At 42.8% G+C, this 21,433-nt stretch overlaps 1 pseudogene; it reads left to right on the top strand.

Annotated features, from left to right (window-relative positions):
* The first annotated feature begins 6,768 nt into the window (after positions 1-6,768).
* Positions 6,769-18,316, top strand: LOC116913566 (annotated as a pseudogene).
* Positions 18,317-21,433: the final 3,117 nt, after the last annotated feature.

The raw sequence follows: 21,433 nt of genomic DNA, 5'->3' as shown, positions 1-21,433 counted from the left end.
TAGCCAGTAAAACAGAAACAGCCCATCAGAAATGGGAGTAAACTGATGAACATTTATGCCTTGGGCCACTAGGAAATCTTATTTTATTTTTCAGTGTTTGATATATGTAAAAAGATCCTGTTGGACACAAGAAATGTAAAGAATGACAATAGCTAAACATTTTATGATACTTACGAGGTATCAGAAGACGGTCTAAGCTCTTGGCAGTTATTATTCATTTAATCCTTGAGACAATGTGATAAGGTTGGCACTGTTATTATCTCTGTTTATCTTGTGGAAGCACTGTGAATTCAAGCGACCTACCAAGGTTATACAAGCTGTAAGTGACAGAGCTGGGATTTAAACAAAGGCGGTGTGACTCAAAGAAAAGTAAGACGTAATCTCTTAGCTTTCAAATATTTACAATCTGAGGGATTTAACTGCAGTGGGAATAGGATACATTTCCTAGAAATGAGCATAACCAGCAACAGGAATCTGTGCATTTCAGGTTAGAGCATTATTGGATGAAGTCACAGCTGAGGCCACTGGCTAGATGCTGGTTTCTCAGCAGGCACCAGGAGGAGAGTCCATTCTCACCATGGGCTGAGCTGGGCCCTCTGTTGAACTGTAAGGACTCCCACAGAGGGGATTATTGGGCCCTGTTCATCAGAAGTGACCAGGATGCTTGCTGTCTATGGAGTATGGCTTTATTCTTACAGACTCACCTTAGGTTCACCAGAAAAACTAATTGCACAGTGCTGTTCGGTGGTATTGTCCCACTACCTCATGAGAAGCACCCTGAGGAGACGCTGCAGTATGAATGACCATTTTGGATATTTCCTTAGAATTTCTTCTCAAAACAATAGTTCATGTGACTGCTGAGAAGCCACTGAACTGAAGCCACACGGGAGACTAGCCAAATGCTAGGATGGCATTGCAGTCTCCACGAGCATTTCTCTGGGGAGCCAGGAATGTTCGGAGTAACCCTCCATCTTAAACACTGTGGGTTTTATTTTTTTATTTTTTTTGTTTTTGTTTTTTTCCAAATAGGTTTTCTGAGAAAGAGGGGGTTTTAAGGGCTTCTCTGGAGATGAATGACCATATAATCATCTGCTCTGGGGGCAAATGGTTCCCGAGCTCTGGCATAAATCTGAGCGGTTGTTGCCTTAGAAACAAGAAATGTTTTGTAATTCTCTTTCCTGGACAACCATTTAGGGTCTCTAATTTGCTCTCTTCTATCCACAGTTTCTAACCCTTTAACCCCAGGTGAGAAATCTTGATCCCCCCCCCCCGTGAGGATGATAACCAGCATCCTTTCTCATTTCCACAGACATTAAGCACATGGTGGGGACTGACCCTCTTCTTAAAGGAGGTCCAGTTGTGATGGCAGTGAGGAAATAAGCCACGACAGGACCCTTGAGGGTTCAATGACATTTGTCCTATTTTTCTTGCTACTGCTGAGTTTCCTAGGAGGCAAGATTTTCGATGTAAAGCCTGAACGATCCTAGCAGGGACATGAGCAGTCCTCCAGGTGAGTTCTATGATGCTTCGGATTCCACCCACCCCTAGAATCATCTATGGAGGGCAGCTTAGGGCATAATTCCTGCTGGGTCTTCCAATGCTTATTCTTTTAAAGATCCCTTTACAGCAGACAGGTACATTATAGAAGCTGTTGGAAATATTACCTATGGCCAGATTCAGTCCAGCTCATTCAGCCTCAGTCAATTGATCAAGCTGCTTTCACAGAGTTCCTATAAATGCATGGCAGTGCATTAGGAAGTTGGAGATACAAAGATGAATAAGACCCAGTCTTGCTCACTGAGCCTCTTAGTCTAACGGGAAACGTGAAAGGACAAAGGGGCATCTGTCAGCGGGAGGGATGCTGTAACCAAAATGGCAGGCATAGAGAGGGGGCGCTCACGCAACCCTAACAATATGAGGCCAAGAAAGCCTTCGGGGATGCAGCGTTGTTGAAGTGGAAGATGGGAGCTTGGGTAGGTGTTTGACAGTTGGAGGGAAGAACATTTCTGGCAGACGTGATAGTATATTGAGAAAGCAGAGATGAGGAATGATCTGGTTGAGTAGAAGTTCATGGATATCTAAAGAGCCACAGATGTGGTTAGGACATGGGGCATGAAGTGGAAGAGAGATAACTAGGGGAAAGTGGACATTTATAACAGTCACTGTTTGGTATCTTCATAACTGGTGATTTTGTGAGAGTGGTCCTCTTTTATAAGTACTAGGGTTCCTTTTATCTTGTTTCTCTGACCAGTGACTTGTTTGGTGAATGCCATCATGCTAAAATTCTGGCTAGAGGCAGTAAGGAGAGGTGCATATATTGAGGATCTGTACAAAAGAGCTCTATTATTCTGTTGCATGACTGCACACGTGGCAGCCATTTTGTGACCATGAGAACAGGAGACTTGGTGACAAGCTGACTGACTGATGATAGTGAAGAAGAAAGATGGAGGAAGAGCACCACATATTCTAGTTTGCTATCTGTTGCTGTGATAAAATGATGGCTAAAAACAACCGAGGGAGGAAAGGGTTTGCTTGGCTTCAAAATGACAGTTTGTCATTAAGGGATTTAATACAGGAACTCAAGGCAGGAAAGTAGAAGCAGGAACTGAAGCAGAGATCACTAAGGGATACTCGTTACCAGCTTGTTCCCAGACTCACATTCAGCCACCTGTTTTATAGTTCCCTGAACTACATCCCCAGGGGTGGTGCTGTTCACAGTAGTCTGAGCCCTCCCACATCAATCATTAACCAAGAAAATGCTCCCACAGGCTTCCTTACAGTCCAGTCCAATAAAGGTATTACCCAGTTGATGGCTCTTTCCCCAGATAACTCATAGATTTAGTTTCTTGATCCCAACTTCGGAATTGACTTTATCTTAAATTGTGTTTTTGTTGGTTGTTGGTACTAGCTTCCAGAGTAGTTTTGTGTATATGTTGTGATTTCAAAGATTTTAGCTTTCGACTTAAAGACTTTTAGTCTCAACATATACTTTTAGAAATATTCCTCCTTGAGGAAGCTCATTTTGGTCTCTTTGGCTTCTCCTTATTTTGCTTTCAAATAGGATTTGCTTATAAACCTTGTGTTAGTCTCCAAGGCACTAATAAAGGCTGTGAGTCACAAACATAGTCATCTGGGGATCGATATAGAAGGTCTGGCTACTTAACTTTGGCATTGGTAAACACTGAATAGAAAATAATTGTCATCTTACTTTCTGGAAACAGTAGGGATGGGTCGGGGTCTCAAAGGTTTTCCAACACACAGAGAAGCTATATAGCAAAATGGCTTCTCACTTGCCACAACTGTTAGCAACCTAAGTGATGTGAAGATATTTAGTATTGGAAGTGTATACATTGCACCTCAGCATTATGGAAAGACCTCACTCTAAGATGGAAACCTAGTGGTCTCTAATACATACAGCCTTCCTGAGGACAGATTAATCAGTTCCTGGGGCAAAAACTTCAGGTAGGCAGATGACTTGGAAGGGATGTCCTGAAGATTACATTTTTTTATAAAATCACATTATTTATTTAGCGTGTGTACCTGGGCATGAATAAATGATGTCTTTGTGTGTGGTGATCAGAGGACAACTTGTATGACTCTCTCCTTCTACTGTGAGGACTGTAAGAGATGGAATCCAGGTAACTGGGTTTGGCTGAGAATGCCTTCACTTGCTGAGCCATCTCGCCAGCCCCATCCTGTAGATTTATAATAGCAAAATACAGTTTTGTTTGCATTTCAGGCAACGACCCTTGCTCTAGAGTCATTAATCTTTGAAATCAGTAGGCAGCGTGCAACAGGGATACAAAGTGGTGCGTGTTGTGTATTAACAGTTCGAGGTGCCAAATATTAAGCTTCAGTCACACTTTCTATATTTTTCAAAAAGAATTGAACTCTACTGTGCTTATAAAAGCAATACCACTTATAAAAAAATCAAGCTATGAGGAAAAATGCAAAGAAGACAGGGAGTCTACATCCCACCATATAATGTAGCCACCATTAGCAATTGTGCTACCGTTTTATTAATCTCTCTGTGCAGAGATATAGGGAAAATACAGGGAATGGTTATTTGGAATATTCAAAAACACCGTTTAACCTAGGCATTATATTAAGCATAGTGTTTTAACTTTAAAGTCCTATAAAAGGGAGATGAAGAAAATGGTTGGTACACTAACAAATGCAAGTGTGTGTCTGCATATGCATATGTCGTTCACCTGTGTGTGCAGGGCCACGAAGACCTACGTCACTGTGTTCTGCAAACACTCTCCGCTTCATTTTTTTTTTGAATACTGGCTTTCTCACTGAAGTTGGTGCTCTCTGATGAGGCCAGGCTGGCTGGTAGCAAGCACCAGGGATCCTCCTGTCTCTACATCTCCGGCACTAAGATTTCAAGTAGACATCACTGTACCCCCAACTTTTTAACGTGGATACTGGGGATCCAAATTCAGGTCTTTGTGTTTGTGTAGCAAGCATTTTATTGACTAACCATCTTCCCATCCCTGTGATGCATGTTAACTAGGAGACGGATTTGTTTCTGAAGTGCTAAGTTGAGAAAAATACTTAATTTCAAAACATTGGAGTTTCATTAAGTTTGGGACTTTGAGTATCAAATATGGGCAGTATTGACTAAATGCACACACACACACACACATCTGAGAAGATACTAGTGCTTGCTGTAAAGACAAATGACTTGGACTTTAGTGTTCAGGATCCGCATGGTGGGAGGAGAGACCAGACAAACCTGTAAGTTGTCCTCCGACTTCCACAGCCACGCCCCCACACAAAACAAACATAAATGTAAAAAGTTTAATAAATGGTTTAATAAAAAGATATAAATGGTGTTATTGGGCCTTTTTGTTATTTTATTTATTTACATTTCAAATATTGTCCCCCCTTCTCGGTCTCCCCTCTGCAAATTCCCCATCCCATCCCTCATCCCCTTTGCATCTGAGAGCATACTCCTAACCCACCTACCCACCCACTCCTGCCTTACCCCTCTAGCATACTGGTTTATATCATTAACCTCTATGTGCCGTCTATACCCTGGGTATAACAGCTGTCGGTATAGGCCCCTTCATCTTACTCTAGGTGTAGACCAGCCCCCGTCCCCAGCAGCTCTTGTTCATGGACGCTCTAGTCTCATCACTGACTGATCTACCTCATCAGGGATGGATGTCTTTAATAAATGGTATTATGTATCTCTCAGCTCCAAAAGAACAGCTACCGACTTTTGTTATTTTTTTTCTCCCTTAGAATTCCACAGATTTTTACTCAAATCTGTAGCTGACCATAGCTGAGGCCAGCCTGTGTTTTTCCCTTTATATATGTCTTATGATTTTGGCTTGAATGGCCACTTTACGTTTCCTTGCTGTTCAAAGTGCAATAACTCACCACCATATGTAATTTGTTTCTGAACGGCGAGATTCTCTTTGGGTTTTTCTCTTCATATATTTTGGGGGGAGAGGGTTACAGTCGTTCTAGTTCCTTTTCTGAATGCTGGGTACCTGTGTGTTGCATCTCTGGGGAGCGCCTTCTATATCTATCATCCTCTCTATATTTTACAGCCTTGTTATTGTCTGTTTTATTTTGTGTGAGTTAGTCTTCTGTCCTTAGTCTCATTTTTAAGTCATGCTAATATTACATTTTTTTCCCCTGCTGTGGCTTTCAACCCGTAAATTTTATTTTCTAAGACTTACAGTTTTTTATGAGGTGTCTAGTGCCGAGGCATAATTTCTTGAGTGAGATTTGCTTTGTGTCTGTATTCTTTTCTTAATTTTGTGCTATCCTAAACTTTTAAGATTACTGATTAATACTTATCCTAGGTAGGCCCTGAGTGGTATTGGTAACTGATTTGAGCAAACATCAGTCAGTTATAATATGTGGGCAGGACGGGAGGATCCCCATTTGGCTCAGTGTTCGAGCAGCAGCTGACACTCAGTGTCCCACATGTCACGAATTCATCCTGTTGAAATCTGACTCACTGCCTCCCTCTCCCCACCCATGATCACCGAGTTTGCCATCTGCTGCCCTATCTTACTAGGTAGGATGAGAAGTCCTCCCTGTCTGGGCTCTATCTTCTGTCATTCTGAAAGTTAATTTGGACCTCCACAGGCCGTTCCATGATAATTTTGAGGACTGTCATGGTTTCAAAAAAGTCTTGCAGTAGCGTTGGGGTTGGCCACTATGGTGGGTCTGCTCAGCACCCTACCAAAGAAATAATGGTCCTATTCTCTAATGTTGAAGAATTTTACAGATATGGGTTTCTGAGTTGTCTTTAAGTGATCTGACCAGTTTTCTTACACGATCTAGAAGCATCTGCCCTCTTATAGAAGGTTACAGTTCTTACACTCCTTGATTTTCCTTGACTTAGCCTATGTCAGCACTTATGCGGTAAGCCCCAGCACCTGCAAGATTTGAGTGGGTAATTACTTCTTAATCAAAGGGCTGTTGAGTCAACCTTTTGGGTGACTATTTTTGGAATGTGCAGTTGGTAGTGGCCTCGTGTCAGATGCTGGAGATATATAGACAAAGAGAGGTGCCTCCATTCCTAAGATGTTCCCAACTGGGTGGAGACCATCAAAACTCCTCCAGATAGGAGTAACACCAGATAACATACACCTCTGCTCTGCATATGACACAACATATATCAACCAGCTTATGAGAAGTGCAGCCAGACCTAGTGCATGTTTGGGAAGCAAATACTGATAATGGGTGCCTGTAAGAAAGTATTTGGGCTGGTTTTTAATGGGCTTATAGGTTTTTAGTGAGAGGATGTGTGAGAAAGTGGACTCTCAAGAAAGGTATGGCTTCAAATAGGCCAGAATACAGAAATGAACAAAGCAGGAGCAAAATCAGCACTGAAGCTAATGCTGCTGGAGACTCCGGTTTCACTCTTAGTTGGAAACCTGGCTGATTATAGGGTCTCCAATGAAGGAGTTAGAAAAAGGACTAAGGTAACTGAGGGTTGTTTGGGACTCCATAGGAAGAACAACAATATTAACCAACCAGACATCCCAGAGCGCCCAGGCACTAAACCACCAACCAAAGAGTACACATGGGGGAATCCATGCCTCTAGCTGCATATGTAGCAGAGGATGGGCCTTATCAGGCATCAGTGGGAGGAGAGGCCCTTGGTCCTGTGAAGGCTCAATTCCCCAGTGTAGGGGGGGAATGCCAGGGCAGGGAGATGGGAGGGAGTGGGTGGGTGGGAGATGGGATGGGGTGTCTGGAGGGGAAACAAGGAAAGGGGATGACATTTGAAATATAAATAAAGAAAATATCTGAGAAAAGAAAAAGAAAAGAAAAGAAGAGAAAAGAAAACCTTGCTTACCATGAGAACTGCAGTGCTGGGTTTGGGATGCATCCTTTGTCCAGAGAGAATCTGCTTTGGGTTTCAACAAGGACTGCTAGGATCAAAGTGAAGGTTTTATTGGATTATATTATCCTTGAGCTGGATAGATTAAAATGGGAGAAATGAAGAGGAGCTGAGACTTATGGCTACCTTTTATATATGGATCTCTGTGAACTTAAGAAAAGGCATCAGAATATTTATGAGCTTTACCTGCTAAAACTTAAATTTAAAAATTGCAAATGCTTTATGTCTCGATGTGTGCCCATTTATCCATTATCCCATAGCTGGTGAATCCTTTCTGACTAAAGAGACTTGAACCCTTTTTACTTTACAAGTGACCTTTTATTTGGTTAGTTTTGAGATGCTCTAGTCTCTCATTTTTGGAATTCTTATTACACATAAATATAAGAAGTTCTGGACCATTTCCCATGTGTTTCTCCTTTGTTTAATTCTTTGCCATGTTTATCATATGGTTCAAGTTGGGGGATGCTTCTAGAACTAGTACTGGAATTAAATCACTTAGCTTTTGTGCACAATCTACCACATACTGGATTGGTTGTATTTTAAAAGGCGCCTGTCGTTATTAATCACTAATAACCATTTTATGTTGTTGAGGATAGCATTCTAAGCAGTTTTTAAAAGAACCTGTGTGAAGTAGTCCCACATCGCTCTTCCGGAACATGCCAACAAAAGTTAGATTTGTTTGCATTTGAAGGCCAAGGAAACCGAGACTCAAAAGTGTGTAAAACTTGTCTCGAGTTCCCACTGTAACTTGAGGAAACACTTGCAACAGTTTCCCTCCCTGCGTGACTCAGGGAAAACAAAGCAGGCAGCTTTATTCCCTCCCCTTGTTCATATCATGAAGAGAGGAGAGACAGGCATGTGGAGAGCTTACAATGAGGGGCTGATACCAAAGATGCTGAACACTACACAAGGGAAAGTATGTAATTTATTAATGCTTCCACCCCCATAGCTTCAACCTTCTAAGTCTGGACCGAGTTTGATGGGTTTAGAGAAGGCACTACAGCATGTCACTTAAACCTAAATTGGTGTGCTAGGCTCTGGACCAGAACAGCTGCATCCACACACTTCACTGGTAAGCTTATATGTCTCATTTCTTGTTTGCCAAATACATGCCATCACACTCTCGAGGAAGTCGGAGAAAGAAGGGGAAGTCATGGTGGGGATAGGGGGGCAGCTGGAGAAATGAGGGTTCGAGTCCAGCATGGTCAGTACATTTTAGCCACCTGTCCTTTTGGGCTCTCCATGCTGACAGGCATCAGTGAGGAATGGAAGGCTACCTTTTGTGGACTCATCATCTTTCTCATGCTGCTGCCGGGTAAGGGCACAGATGTCCTACTTCATGGTAGTCACTGCTAGCATAAGCCCGGTTTTCATACCTCATTCTCAAATTTTTACCTCTCTAGACCCAGGCAAGCCTTTTCTCCTTTTCCTAAAGTTGCGGAAGTCTAGAGACACAGATATCGATTTTGACAGCTTAGATATACTTTAAAACAGTCTCATTTCACACAAAGAACAGAAGGAAAGTGAACTTTAAAAAGCTAACTCGAAGGTATTGAGTTGATTTTAGAAAGAACTTGCTTTGATTTCTCATGAATTTTGTGCATCTCGAGAAGCCTCTAAGCCTCTAAGAGTATCCAGGCTGGCAGACTAGGAACTTTCCCAGGACCTCCCCGGTTCCAGTTTTACGTGACCCCAAAACCTCTTCACAGAATAATAGTCTGACCTGGATCCTGTGTACTCTGAACATTTCCTGTTCCTACCTGTTTGATCTTGTGGGGGGAAAAGAGCCAGAGCAACCGAGGGTGTAAGGTAGTGTTGAAGACGTCCTCTTTGTAGCTTCTTCAGTGTGTCTGGGTTCGGCAGCACCTGCTTTGCTGTAGAAAAAACAGTTGGCTAAGATTATGGCATCACTGATCATTGAACATTTTAAAGAACAGGAACACTGAGAAAGCCCGATACGGATGACAGGTGGCGCTCTTGGTTTCCCCTCCGTGAGTCAGGCAGCATGACAAACTCTGAGACAGCCACGGGGGTGGTAAGGACTTGAGGGTGGCATCCTGTGACTGCACTGGGGGTTGAGTTTGGTTTGGGAATTGCTAAAGGGTGCAAGGAGATAGGAAGAGATTTGATCGCGTTTAAAGGAGAGTGATGGACACTGGGAAGGAATCGCTCAGACTCTTGACACATCAACCATGCATTCTTTACAGAAGAACCTAACACGGCAGTGATTCTGGTGACCTGCCCTCACTGCGAGCAGAAAGCACAAATGATATCAGAAATGAGTTCTTTAAACCAGTAACTTAAAATAGCAATCAACTGTGGTACTGTGAAAGACACTGTTAGAAATATGAAATGATATACCAGATGACCACCTAAAACAAAGATTGTGTGGTTGTCTGGCTTAGTAGGGGCCTTGCCAATGACCTGTTTGAACAGCTACATACACGGCTAACAGCTACAGTTGACACTTTTTCCATGTTCTCTGTCTCTATTTGATCCCGTGTGAGCTGGCTTCCATTCAAGCTCCACTGTGGAGATGGTTTCCATCAAAGTCACTGGTAGCTCTCTTTTGCTAGACTCCAATCACCTCTGTCCCTGTGGCGTTTCACACTTCAGAGACATCAAGCGCAACATAACTTTTTGGAACTAGCATCTTCCCTTGACTGCTATGGCATCCAACATACCCAGTCTGTTTCTTCCAACCTTATTGACATTTTTATTCTTCTGTTCCTTAGCGATTCTATTTCTTTTCAGTATCTACATGTTGGGATGCCTCAGGCCTCTGCTTAGGAGTCCCTCATTGTTTCTACCTCAGTTAATTCTATTCAATGGCTTTAAAGTCTGTCTGCAGATCCCTTGGCATTCTTCCCATCTTTAGGTTTCATTCCCTGGAGTTTGGATTGAACACAAGGATTTGTTAATAATCGATAGGGCATAACAAAAGAATTGATTTAACAGAAGGGAAAGCTAAGATAAATAAATAAAAAGACCACAAAGCTCCCATTTGCTTCTCTTGGGGTTTGGGTCTTTGACAACTTGGGCTGGCAGCATTGACAAGAGCAGTTAGGAAGCCAGGCATTTAGAGAAGCCATGAGCAGTACTATAGCCGAGGACCCTTTATTGTGGGACACAGACGAGCTTTTACCATTTTGCTTGTCATTATTTATTTTGTGGTGTTAGTGATCAAACCCAGGATCTTGTGCATATTAAGCAAATTCAGTGTTAATAGCCTAAGCAGGTGGTTTCTCCAGACAATAGTTAAGGGCTGTCTTTCAACTGATGGTTCTCCTGTCTCCTCTTTTCTAGTGCTGGAATTATAGAATGTGCCATGATACTGAGCTTTCTTGTCAACTATAAGCTTACAGAATGTATGAGCAACATGAAATGTTTATTTTCTGTCACTAGATTTGGGGTGGTTTGTTCTACACCAGTATAAGTGATATTGTCCTTAGGAGGCCTCATTTTGTCCTATACTATTGAGTATCACATGTAAATGCTCATGGGTCCAAGTCTGCTTTCCAGTCCTGATCTTTTCCTCCAGACTCTACTCTTAAATCCAATTACCCAAGTGTCAACATTAACTTTTCATGTATTCAAGAATTTCAACATCTGAAATTTAATGTGTTCCAGAAGTCTTGGCAGCAAGCCTTGACCTTCAACTCTGCTTCTTGCCTTTTCCTCATCTCTGCATACATCCCATTTTTCAAGTCAAAATTCTACTAGTTTTGTTTCTACCTTTTGCTCCCAAGATGACAGCATGCCATAGCAAGTTTTCAAGGTCACATTAAAGTCTAACTGAATGGACCTCCCTCTCTTCATGTCATCTCTCAGGGTCCTTCCTTAGGTGTTACTTTCCAAATAGAGGCTCAACCCATGGAACCTGAACCTGGGAAGGGGCGTGGCATGGACATGCACACGAGAGCACACATGCACACGAGAGCACACATGCACACGAGAGCATACACCTTGGCTTTGTGACTTAAGTTTCACCACCATTGCCATGTTCTAGTAACTAGAAGCAAGTCACTAAGCCTGGGTCATACTCAAGGAGAAAAACTTACACATGGCCACAAGCACCATAAGTTGGAATCTGTTTGAAGTTACCTACGACGTGGATACAGGGTAAATCTTCAAAATCATATCACATCATCTTACCCTTCTCTAAAAACTCCTAAAGATCTTTGCTGCTCTTTAGAATGAAATACAATTTCTTGTTATTTACAGACTCCTGCATATCGAGCCCTGTTCTACCTCTGACCTAATTATTATTATTATTATTATTATTATTATTATTATTATTATTATTATTAGTTATACTTTCTTGCCTCCATTTTGTTCCAATGACTTGCTTCTCTTCCTGCTCACTGCATTGTCGCATGCACTCCATCGCTGGGTTTTGCATAGATATTTCACCCTATGCATCTCTTTCTCTTTGGTTTATCTCTCTGAGTTTTCTTCACTTTAAGGTCACATCCAGTCATGCCCCCATGAGTGAGGCAGACAGAGATCTCTAAGTCCAACATGCAGTTTCTCTTAAGTTTTTATAGTGTTCTTACCTCTGTATGTTTATTAAATTTTTCCTCTTTGTTCTTCTCTCCCACAGTATAATTGGTTGCTCCTTTGGTTCTGGTTTTTGCTCATTCAGTCTGTATCTTCAGCAACACCAGGCTCTGTTACCAGAGACTTCTGAATGCACGTTCCGTTATTAAGCTTATAGCAGTGGCTAATACTAACATGACATTCACAGGGTGAGGAAAGCATAGAAATGTAGAAAAGCAGTCTCCAGAATGTCCTTTGAAGCTACCCTTTTACCCTGGAACAGATAACGTTTGTAAATATCTCAGCTCTCCCATACTACAGTGCTGGGATAGCTTTCAGAGGTTGTCCTGGGTTTTCAGCAGGAAGAGAACAACTCTCATTATGATCTGAAAATATTATCTTGCTCCGAAGATGTTACTGACTTCGTGATACTTCCTGCGTCCCAATACCCAATGCCTCCTTGGCTGTGACAGAGAGGTGTTTGCTATGTAATTGCTCCATTCGCTTCTCCACGTGGAGCTATACGTACAGACCTGGTTCTACTGTCCCAGTGTCACTTGCTAACAGGTTGGGACATCTTTTTTGAAGTGAGTTGGAAATGTTCCAGGGAGGAACATCTCCTGCCCAGACAATGATAAAACAATAGAGAACAGAGCCACATCAGTCACCAAGTATGAGCTAGATAGACAACCAGCTTCCCCTTCCTTCCCAACTGAAAAAGAACAACAGTAATAATGGCTTGAGAGTCAGGAAGAAAATGGTCACCAGATACAAACAATTCATTGAGAAATATCCAGGATACCTCTGGGAGGTGTGCATCAAAGCTGTCTCTCCTCGGGGAGCCAGGCTCTTTAGCTGGATATACACAGAGGCCCTACCCAGGCCATTTCTTTTTTAAATAGATGCTATCTTCAGGTAGAAAAGAATGATATTTTTTGTTTAAGTCAAACATTCACCTGAACAAATAGCAGATGTTGATGAATATTAATTTGTGCTTAGATTAATGCCTCAAAGTGTCAATTTAATTTCTGTTTTATTCTTCAGCCCTTGATTGTAATGAGCTACTTCAGGATGTGGGGAGCCTACACCTGGCTGGGGGGAGGGCTGGAGGCCTCCAGAGAGTGAAGCTGAGTCCTTGGGCTTTTGTTTTTCTGAAAGAGGACAATCTCAACTGTGTCCAGATGCCCCTGAAAGCTACTCAGCTGTACGCTGTTCCAGTAGAGATGTGGTATGTGAGGGCAGAGTCCAAGAGAGGGAACAGAGATAGAAAGAGAGGCTTTTGTAGGAGAAGCCAGTGTAGCTGAGTGATTGTCCAAGCTGAATTCCATGCTTCAAGCTAAAAAAGGTGCTTGCTATCTTTCTCCCTCCCCTGTCCCTGCCTCTCTCCTTCTCCTCTCCACCCCGTGTGTGAGAGAAAGAGTGTGTGTGTATGAGTGTGTATGAAGGGGAGAGGGAGGGAGGGAGGGAGGAAGGGAGAGCGAGAGAAAATGAATATGTGCCTGTATCTGTGTCTGTGTGCACATGCATGTGGAGGCCAGAGATCAATTTTGGCATCAATCACTTCTATTTTAGTTTTTGAGAGAGAGCCTCCCATGGAGTGTGGAGCTTATTCAGATAGAATGGTAGGCCAGCAAATGTCTGAGGATCGTCTTGTTTCTGTTTCCACAGACCTGGGTGTGCAGACATGGAAAGCCACGCCCAGCCTTTACATGATGGTGCCGATGAATTTCAGATCCTCACAGTGTGCAAGCACTTACTGTCTGAATCATCCCCTTAGCTCTCATTTTTAACCTGTCATGCTCTATTTCTGGTTGGGGCTTTTTAGGTCCCTGAGAAATTTAATGCTAATTTGTTCCTCATTGGTCTACAGGGTATGGGAGAAAGCATGTCTTTCGAGTTAGGCATATTGGAGTTTAATTGGAGCTCTTAGAGAATGTGCATCTCACCAGCTTAGGTATGTTTTCTCCAGCTTTCTTGGGCCTCAGCGTTCTCATCTATAGAACAGAACTGTGGGGCAAACTGACTGACCCTGTGCTTAGCAATGGTCTGTCATAAAGCACATGCCATGCATGAGGTTTTCTCCTCCCATCTCTCCCAGTAGATAAGCCCATCCTCCAACCTGCCTTGGTAACTTGGTAAGTAAATGTGACATACATACTTCTGTTTTGAGTTTCTCACTATAATAATGACTGTTGTGTCTTTTAAAAAGACACCACAACACCATATTCTACATGTGTCATATTTCTTTATTGACATACGCTGCTTTTCTTCTGTCAGATGGACAAATAGGTTGGGTCTTGCTTGTAGCTAATTGCTCCCTGGCTCCCCAGTCTCTGTCTTGCCTGGACCTTGTTTGGTCATTTTACCCTCCCTCCCACCACCATCACCACCACAACCACACTATCCACACAATTCTGAGAACCCAGGCTCTCCACACACTACAATTGAGAAAGTCCTGAGACATGCCGATATGTGTAATCCAAGATCTAACTATGCCCTTGAAACTATGGATGGCAGATTTAAGTAGGCTTCATGGATTCTGAATTTTTCTAGATCCTTCTGTGTTGTTTCTGGTTAACTAAAAATAATGGAAATGTATTATCTTATAGGTGAGGAGAGTAGATATCCAAAATCAAGATGATCACTCTGAAGTCTAGATGTAAGAGTGTTTTCTTGCAACTGTCGCTTGGTGTTCCTTGCATAGGGCTGTGTAACTTCAGTCTCTGCCTCTAACTTCATAGCATATTGTCTCTGTGTATACTATTGGGAACAAGTAAAGGAAACTTATTTTACATACCACCATTTCCCTTTTAGACTCCATTTTATCATAGGGAGAAGTTAAATTCAAGGCCCTAGGCTCCAGGGGAGCTGGGGACTTCCCAATATGCAAATAGCTTCTGTTGTAAGGAACAGTTGTCTGAGTCTAGACACCTCACAGACAACTTATAAGGAGACAGTTATCTGAGTCTAGACACGTCGAGGACAACTTCTCCATCTCGTTGGCCGGGTTAAACTAAGTTCACATTCCCAGGCCCAGTAACCAACTCTTATGTTGATTGATGGAAACTCCCTTACTCAACATCTTATGTCAAAATATGATTTGATAGTGCAACAGCCCACCTAGATGCCCCTCTCTTTATGGTTTCACCCTTTAAATATACTGTGCAAAGTCCTTCAGGGTCCTGTTCAGCTCCCAAATCTGTTGTGATGCCCTGATGGATTAGTAGCAGTCTGATTACAATAAATGTCATCTGCGTTAACATTGTGCTTGAGTTATGTTGGATTTAAATGGACCGCACAACACACACCTGTGTATACATGTGTGTTATTTTCCCCTTATTATGAGGATTTTAGTCATAACGGGTTATATTCCATCCTAATCACCTGCTCTGAAGTTAGTTGACTTACAGAAACTCTGGAGACAGTCACTCCCCATGATACTAGAGCTGAGGACTTTAACACGTCAGCAGTGTAGACAATGTCTCACTTCTTGCTCCTTAGGATTCTGACCAGTGTTTTCAGCCTTACCTGAATTCCAAGGGAACAACAAAGTTCTTCTCAAGTTTCTCGTTCATAAAATTTCATCATTTAGCCTTTTCAACATGTTTGGCGTGGTACTTTTATCTTTGGGATTTTTATCAAACTTCTAAGTAGCCTAGAAATCACAGTTTTGGTCCCAGTTTGCAAGAGAGAAACGTAACCACATTAAGGAGTTAGCTTGCCCATTCCTTCACAGAGGACGTGCAAGGGGGTTGCATTTAACTTCAAGCTTCTTACTTAGAGTCTGTTTGTCAGGTCAAAAGTGTATTGATTCATCAACAGCTTTTATCTCCTCTTCTATTATTTCATCTCCACCCTTGACCCTGGAAACTCCTCTCTGCCCTTGATCTTTTCTTTCTCTCAGTGTTCTCTGGTCACCCTGGATTTCTTTTTGGCTTCTTCAGTGGCATTGGCTCTTCCTTTCACCTTAGACCAGCAATTTGGACTTCTACTATGTGCTTTCTTCCCTGTAAGTGTTGTCTGTTGCCTTGCCATGACTTTACTCTCCCCCTCTATTTTTGGTGCCTCTCACTTTGTTCTCATAATCTTTTAAACGTGCAGCATGCTGACCCTAATGCCGCTCATCTACTTCTGAATGGAGCAGTCACTTTCCATCCTTCATATATATTGGGGACATTAACATAGCTCCTTACTGCTTCTGATTCACATGTCTCATAGCCTCTAATGTGTTTTGAATGATCCTAAAATGCCATTTGGAACTGGAACACAGCCTTGTTCCCCCTCTCTACTGCTCCTTCCAGGCACAAGACTGGTCCCCTGGGTGATAGCATATACTTGTTTCTAAGCACTCAGAGATGCCCTTTTGCTAAGGTTACTGTATTGTGCTTTTTCAACAAAGACTAAAGGGAGTCTAGATGTCCAACTGTTTCTCTAAGTATCTGAGTGCCGGGCTGGCAAGAGCTATTTGAACTCATTTAACAGATCACTTGGCTGACAGTTCTACTTAAAGGAATGTCTACCCTATGAAGGGAGACACATAACCTATATTTAACTTCCAGAGGAAGAAGTGGAGTTATTCCCCTGGTGGAATTAAAAGAATTCCACACCTTCAGGCTTCATATTTTCTTCTTCCTCCATTATTCTTGTTCATATTCTCCTCTTCTTTCTCTCCCTTTATGTGCTAAATATATACTGGGAAATGTCAAATCTAATTCCCTTGTCTTGATGCCTTGCCCAAGTTCCATATCTGTATTTTTAGCTACCTGCTATTCACTTGGATGTCCTACAGATAACTCTTGCTTTGTCTCTCATCCTTCCTTGTGCCTCCTCCCTTTTCCTACTTTGGATTTTAGTCACTGACATCAGTCACACTCCATCATCCAAATGAGGGTGTCCCTTCTTTGCCAGATTGATTGACAAACTCTGAGATTCCAACTTGAAATGCACCTATATCTGTTTCCTTATGATCCTTGGCCTCATTAACATTTCTCACGGAACACGGCATGGTCAGCCAATATTTCTTTTCAATCTATTTTTATTTCAGTCCAAAGTGACTTCTTAATAAAATTAAAGGTCATCATATCACTGTCTTGCCTTGAAATTGCTGCTGTCTTCCCTGCCTGAGATAAATCTCCGGAGTCCATGTATTTCAATTCTGGACTTTCTTAAATCTATCTGTGACTTATCTCCCATTCTTCAAACTTTTCCCCCTATCTCCAAGCATACCAAAGTCCTGACTAGTTATGATTTCTCTTTGTGTCTCAGACAACACTCCTTTTGTATTTCCACATGCCAGTGGTTTCTCTCGGTTAAATGCCTTTTCTTACCTTTTTACCTCATACATTTTTTTCTTATTTTCATAATCTACAGCAATGTGAAGTTCATAGTGAATTGATAATAATTCCCTTAGTCAGAGTTGGTGACTATTAGTTTTCTGTTTAGTGACTAGTTCCTGATATAATCAACAAATAATGTGTGTGTGTAATATATACACATAATTCATATATTATGTAAGGATATAACTAACACACACACACAGGTACTGGAGATGTAGTTCACTTGCATGGCACTAACTCTGCAAAAACCAAACTTGATACAACGATAATAATGACCAAAATATACTTAGGAATTCAAGGTTAAGCAGCACAAAGAAATGTTACATATTTAAGGTGATAAAATTCCTAACTATTCTTCTCGCTGAGCGCCGCCAACGTGGTGTTTAGGCGTTTCATGGAGGTTGACCGAGTGGCCTACATCTCCTTTGGGCCCCATGCTGGAAAGCTGGTCGCAATTGTAGATGTTATTGATCAAAACAGGGCTTTAGTGGATGGACCCTGCACTAGGGTGAGGAGGCAGACCATGCCTTTCAAATGCATGCAGCTCACTGACTTCATCCTCAAGTTCCCACACAGTGCGCGCCAGAAGTATGTACGGAAGGCTTGGGAGAAGGCAGACATCAATACGAAATGGGCCACCACACGATGGGCCAAGAAAATTGATGCCAGAGAAAGGAAAGGCAAGATGACAGATTTTGATCGGTTCAAAGTCATGAAGGCAAAGAAAATGAGGAACAGAATAATCAAGACTGAAGTGAAGAAACTCCAGAGAGCTGCTCTCCTGAAAACTTCTCCTAAAAAAGCCGCTGTTGCTAAGGCTGCCATTGCGGCCGCAGCAGCAGCAGCTAAAGCCAAGGTTCCAGCCAAGAAAGCGACAGGACCAGGCCAGAAGGCTGCAGGCCAGAAGGCTCCTGCACAGAGGGCTGCAGGCCAGAAGGCAGCGCCCCCTGCTAAAGGTCAGAAGGGTCAGAAGACCCCGGCCCAGAAGGCACCCGCTCCAAAGGCAGCCGGCAAGAAAGCATGAGGAAGCTACACAAAGAATAAAGGTTCTTTTTGACTGAAAAAAAAATTCCTAACTATTTTGGATTTTGGTCTTATATATCCTCTCTCTATATAAGATATAGAGTAATCTTATGATGTCTCATGAATATATACAATTATTATAATCAACAATTTTTTTCTTAAAGGGTGGTCGGGATTATATCATGGGTGGGCTGAGCGAACAGTCTACTTGCCTTGGGTAATGCATATGCCAGAGAATGGCCACAGTGTATCTCTGAGCTCCTAAGCCCTCCTCCAACCCCCACCTCCACTGAACAAGATCAGTCCATGCTGTTGTTGTATTCATACAACAAACCAACTCACACTCCTGGAAGTGGCAGTAACTAAGCCCCAAGAGCCCAAGGGAAGCATCTCACAAGGATGTTATGTGACCTGGGGAGCCCCACTGTCCCCTCTCTCATAACAGCCAGCACATAGCAGGGTGATTCCTGGCTGTCTGTGAGCAAGATCGTCATCTCTGTCCAATGTCTCCCTAAAAGAGTTTAATTAGAAAATAGACTCATGATATTGGCTCCCAGCCTATTGTCTGATGGCAAGGGGAGTCTCATGCATTCGCACATCAGGTAACAGTCCCTAATGGAACATATGAGACTGTATGTGCGATGTCCTTCCCATCACCTATAGCTCCGATCTTTAAGTTCCTCTGGAAAGGATCTCACTGCCTATCAGCTCCTTCACACCAAAGGCCAGAGGACACAGCTGCCTAAATTGCTTTGCCCAGGTTCATCTCTCAAGCCGAAGGTTTTTCAGAGGCAGCTAATGGTTGTCATAGGGAGGAACACAAAGGGCTCTTGGACATGCTTCTTTGTAAGCGTCCAGGGAACATTTTCGGGCTCTGCAAAGATTGCTTTACAGAGCAATTTTCACCATTATCTGCCGAGAATAAAACCTACTTTACGAAATTAAATTAGCCAGTCTTTCCTCCCAGATTCATTTTTCCTCCCTTAGTGTGAGAAACCTATCTCTATTTAGCAGGCCATGTAACCTCTTCTACCTCGTTGTTCAAATCATTTAGTAAAATAAAAAGCCTTTAGAAAAGGAGGTTGCAAATATAAACACGAGTGCAATTAAGATCTCAACTCCATTACATTAATATAAGTACTTTGCACAGGAGTTCATTACGATGCGCATCAGGGTTTTAATGTTTTCTCCGGTTAGTGCTATCCTTAGTTAGAAGGAAATGGCATGCTATAGGAAACAGTTGCCTGTTGGTTTGGAAAATAGTTCGAATAGGATTCCATTGTGATTAATTAAACTCACGCTCAATAAAGTAGGAAGAGCCAAACCGTTGTTCTTCAAATTGACAGCCTAAAAAAAAAAATCATAACATTAAATTTAAATTTTCCTGAATAATAATACATTATGGAAATCACCCTTCCCCCACCCCTTCTGCTAGAAATGTGGTGAGCCCTCATTTTCCCCCTATGTGAAGAGTAGAGGCACAAACAAGAATGAGGAAAATGGAAGGAAGGGGTTCTTAATGAGCACGCATAGGCATGATAATATGGATAAAAGCCTTTATTTTCTCTCCATTACCTGCAAATTATTTTCTTCAAACATTTTTGTCAGACAAGGCGTTGTCTTGGCAGTCAGCTCTAAATGTGTGCTGCCTTGCTGAGGAAGGGCTGGACATCTTTCTCTTTGTGTAACAGCCTTCTTGGAAGTCATCGCCCAAATTGCAATACTGCTCTTGTCTCCCCTCCCCCACCCCCCAGTTCCTTTGCTAGCCTGGCCCCTTCCTCGACTCCCTCCAGCAGGGCTATCAGGAAATAACCATTGTCAGCTCTGAAAATATGAGGCAAGCCACATCAGGGCATCAGGACCTTATAACTAGCATGTCTGCAAAGGGGATAATGAGCTCTGCTTTGAAAAGGGCCCCTTTCCAGCCAGCCTTTCCTCCTCTCCTGCTCTATTATGCCTTCCCCTTGTTGTCCTGCCTCTCTGTGTCATGCTTCACATCTGTGATTTTCTGAGTGTCCACATCCCTCCTCAGCCAGTGCATCAATTTCCTCTTCCCAACCACTACCTGAGCCCCAGCCCCTTCCTCTGCTAGCTCCCCCCAGCCCCCCGCCCTCCATCTACTCACTCGTTCTCTAAATTCTAAGTCTCTCAGTTGCAATCAAGATCCTTGAAGCCAAATAAGGAGTGATGGAGCACGTCTCTGGAGAGGGTCTTATATTAACTGGCAAGACTCGGGAACTGCTATTAATGAATAAAGGCAGTTCCCCCGGGGGTCAGCCAGTGTTACTAGGGCAGCACATTCAAATAGTCTTTGTCATTGGGAAATTCAGTGGGGGAGTCAAGTGCTGGAGGAGAAAGGCGCTTCCAAGCCGACAGCAGAATTGGTGTGATGCTTAAAAAGTTGCTTCTTTTGCTGTTGCCCTTTGCTCCCTCTGTAGCCTGCAGTCAGCCCCAGCAGCTGCCTGAGCCAGTGAGCAAGACAGGCCTGAGGAGATTGGTGACAAGACTTAAGCCTTCTTTGTTGTTCTGAGATTCAAAGAAGTATTCCTTTTAAATTCCCCCACTTTGGAAAAAAGAGGCTTGCAGCTTTCTGCTTTCCGGAGGAGAATGATAGCTTTCTGATCAAGAGCTAATGGGTTAAGACAATGCCAGCCACACCTGTTTTGGGGCGATGTAGACTCAAGAAACTGAGCAGTCAAATCTTTCTAAGATAGGAAGTGATAAAGTACGACACCAAGGTAAGGGACTTGGCTCCTTGATGTTTCTTTAATGAACACTTTGAGAATGTCAAGGAGCAATGTCCATCAAACCGGAAGGACCTCAGCACTGCCTCCTGACTGACTTCCCAACCTCCCTGTGCAACCACACACATCTTGCTTTATAGACAAAGGTTATAAACCTAGCTGCTGCTGAGAAGCTGGGGGCCCTAGTGAGTGGGACATGGCCTCAGCTTATAACTTTCACGGACCTCTCAGAGATCTTAGGGGGAAAAAGCGCTAAATGTATGCCCAACCCCCACCCCAACTTATTTCCCACATTTCAACTCCAACCTTCCCCTCCATACAAGGATTGTCTAGGCAGGGTGGGTAGGCTCATTACAGTCCTTTCCTAGCTAATCTAGTTCAGTCTCTCCCTGTGTTGACGTTCTCAGCGGAGTATTGCT

This window comes from Rattus rattus, chromosome 12 (genome assembly GCF_011064425.1).
Source record: "Rattus rattus isolate New Zealand chromosome 12, Rrattus_CSIRO_v1, whole genome shotgun sequence".
Taxonomy (NCBI): Eukaryota; Metazoa; Chordata; class Mammalia; order Rodentia; family Muridae; genus Rattus; species Rattus rattus.
This window is presented reverse-complemented; position numbering and strand designations above follow the sequence as displayed.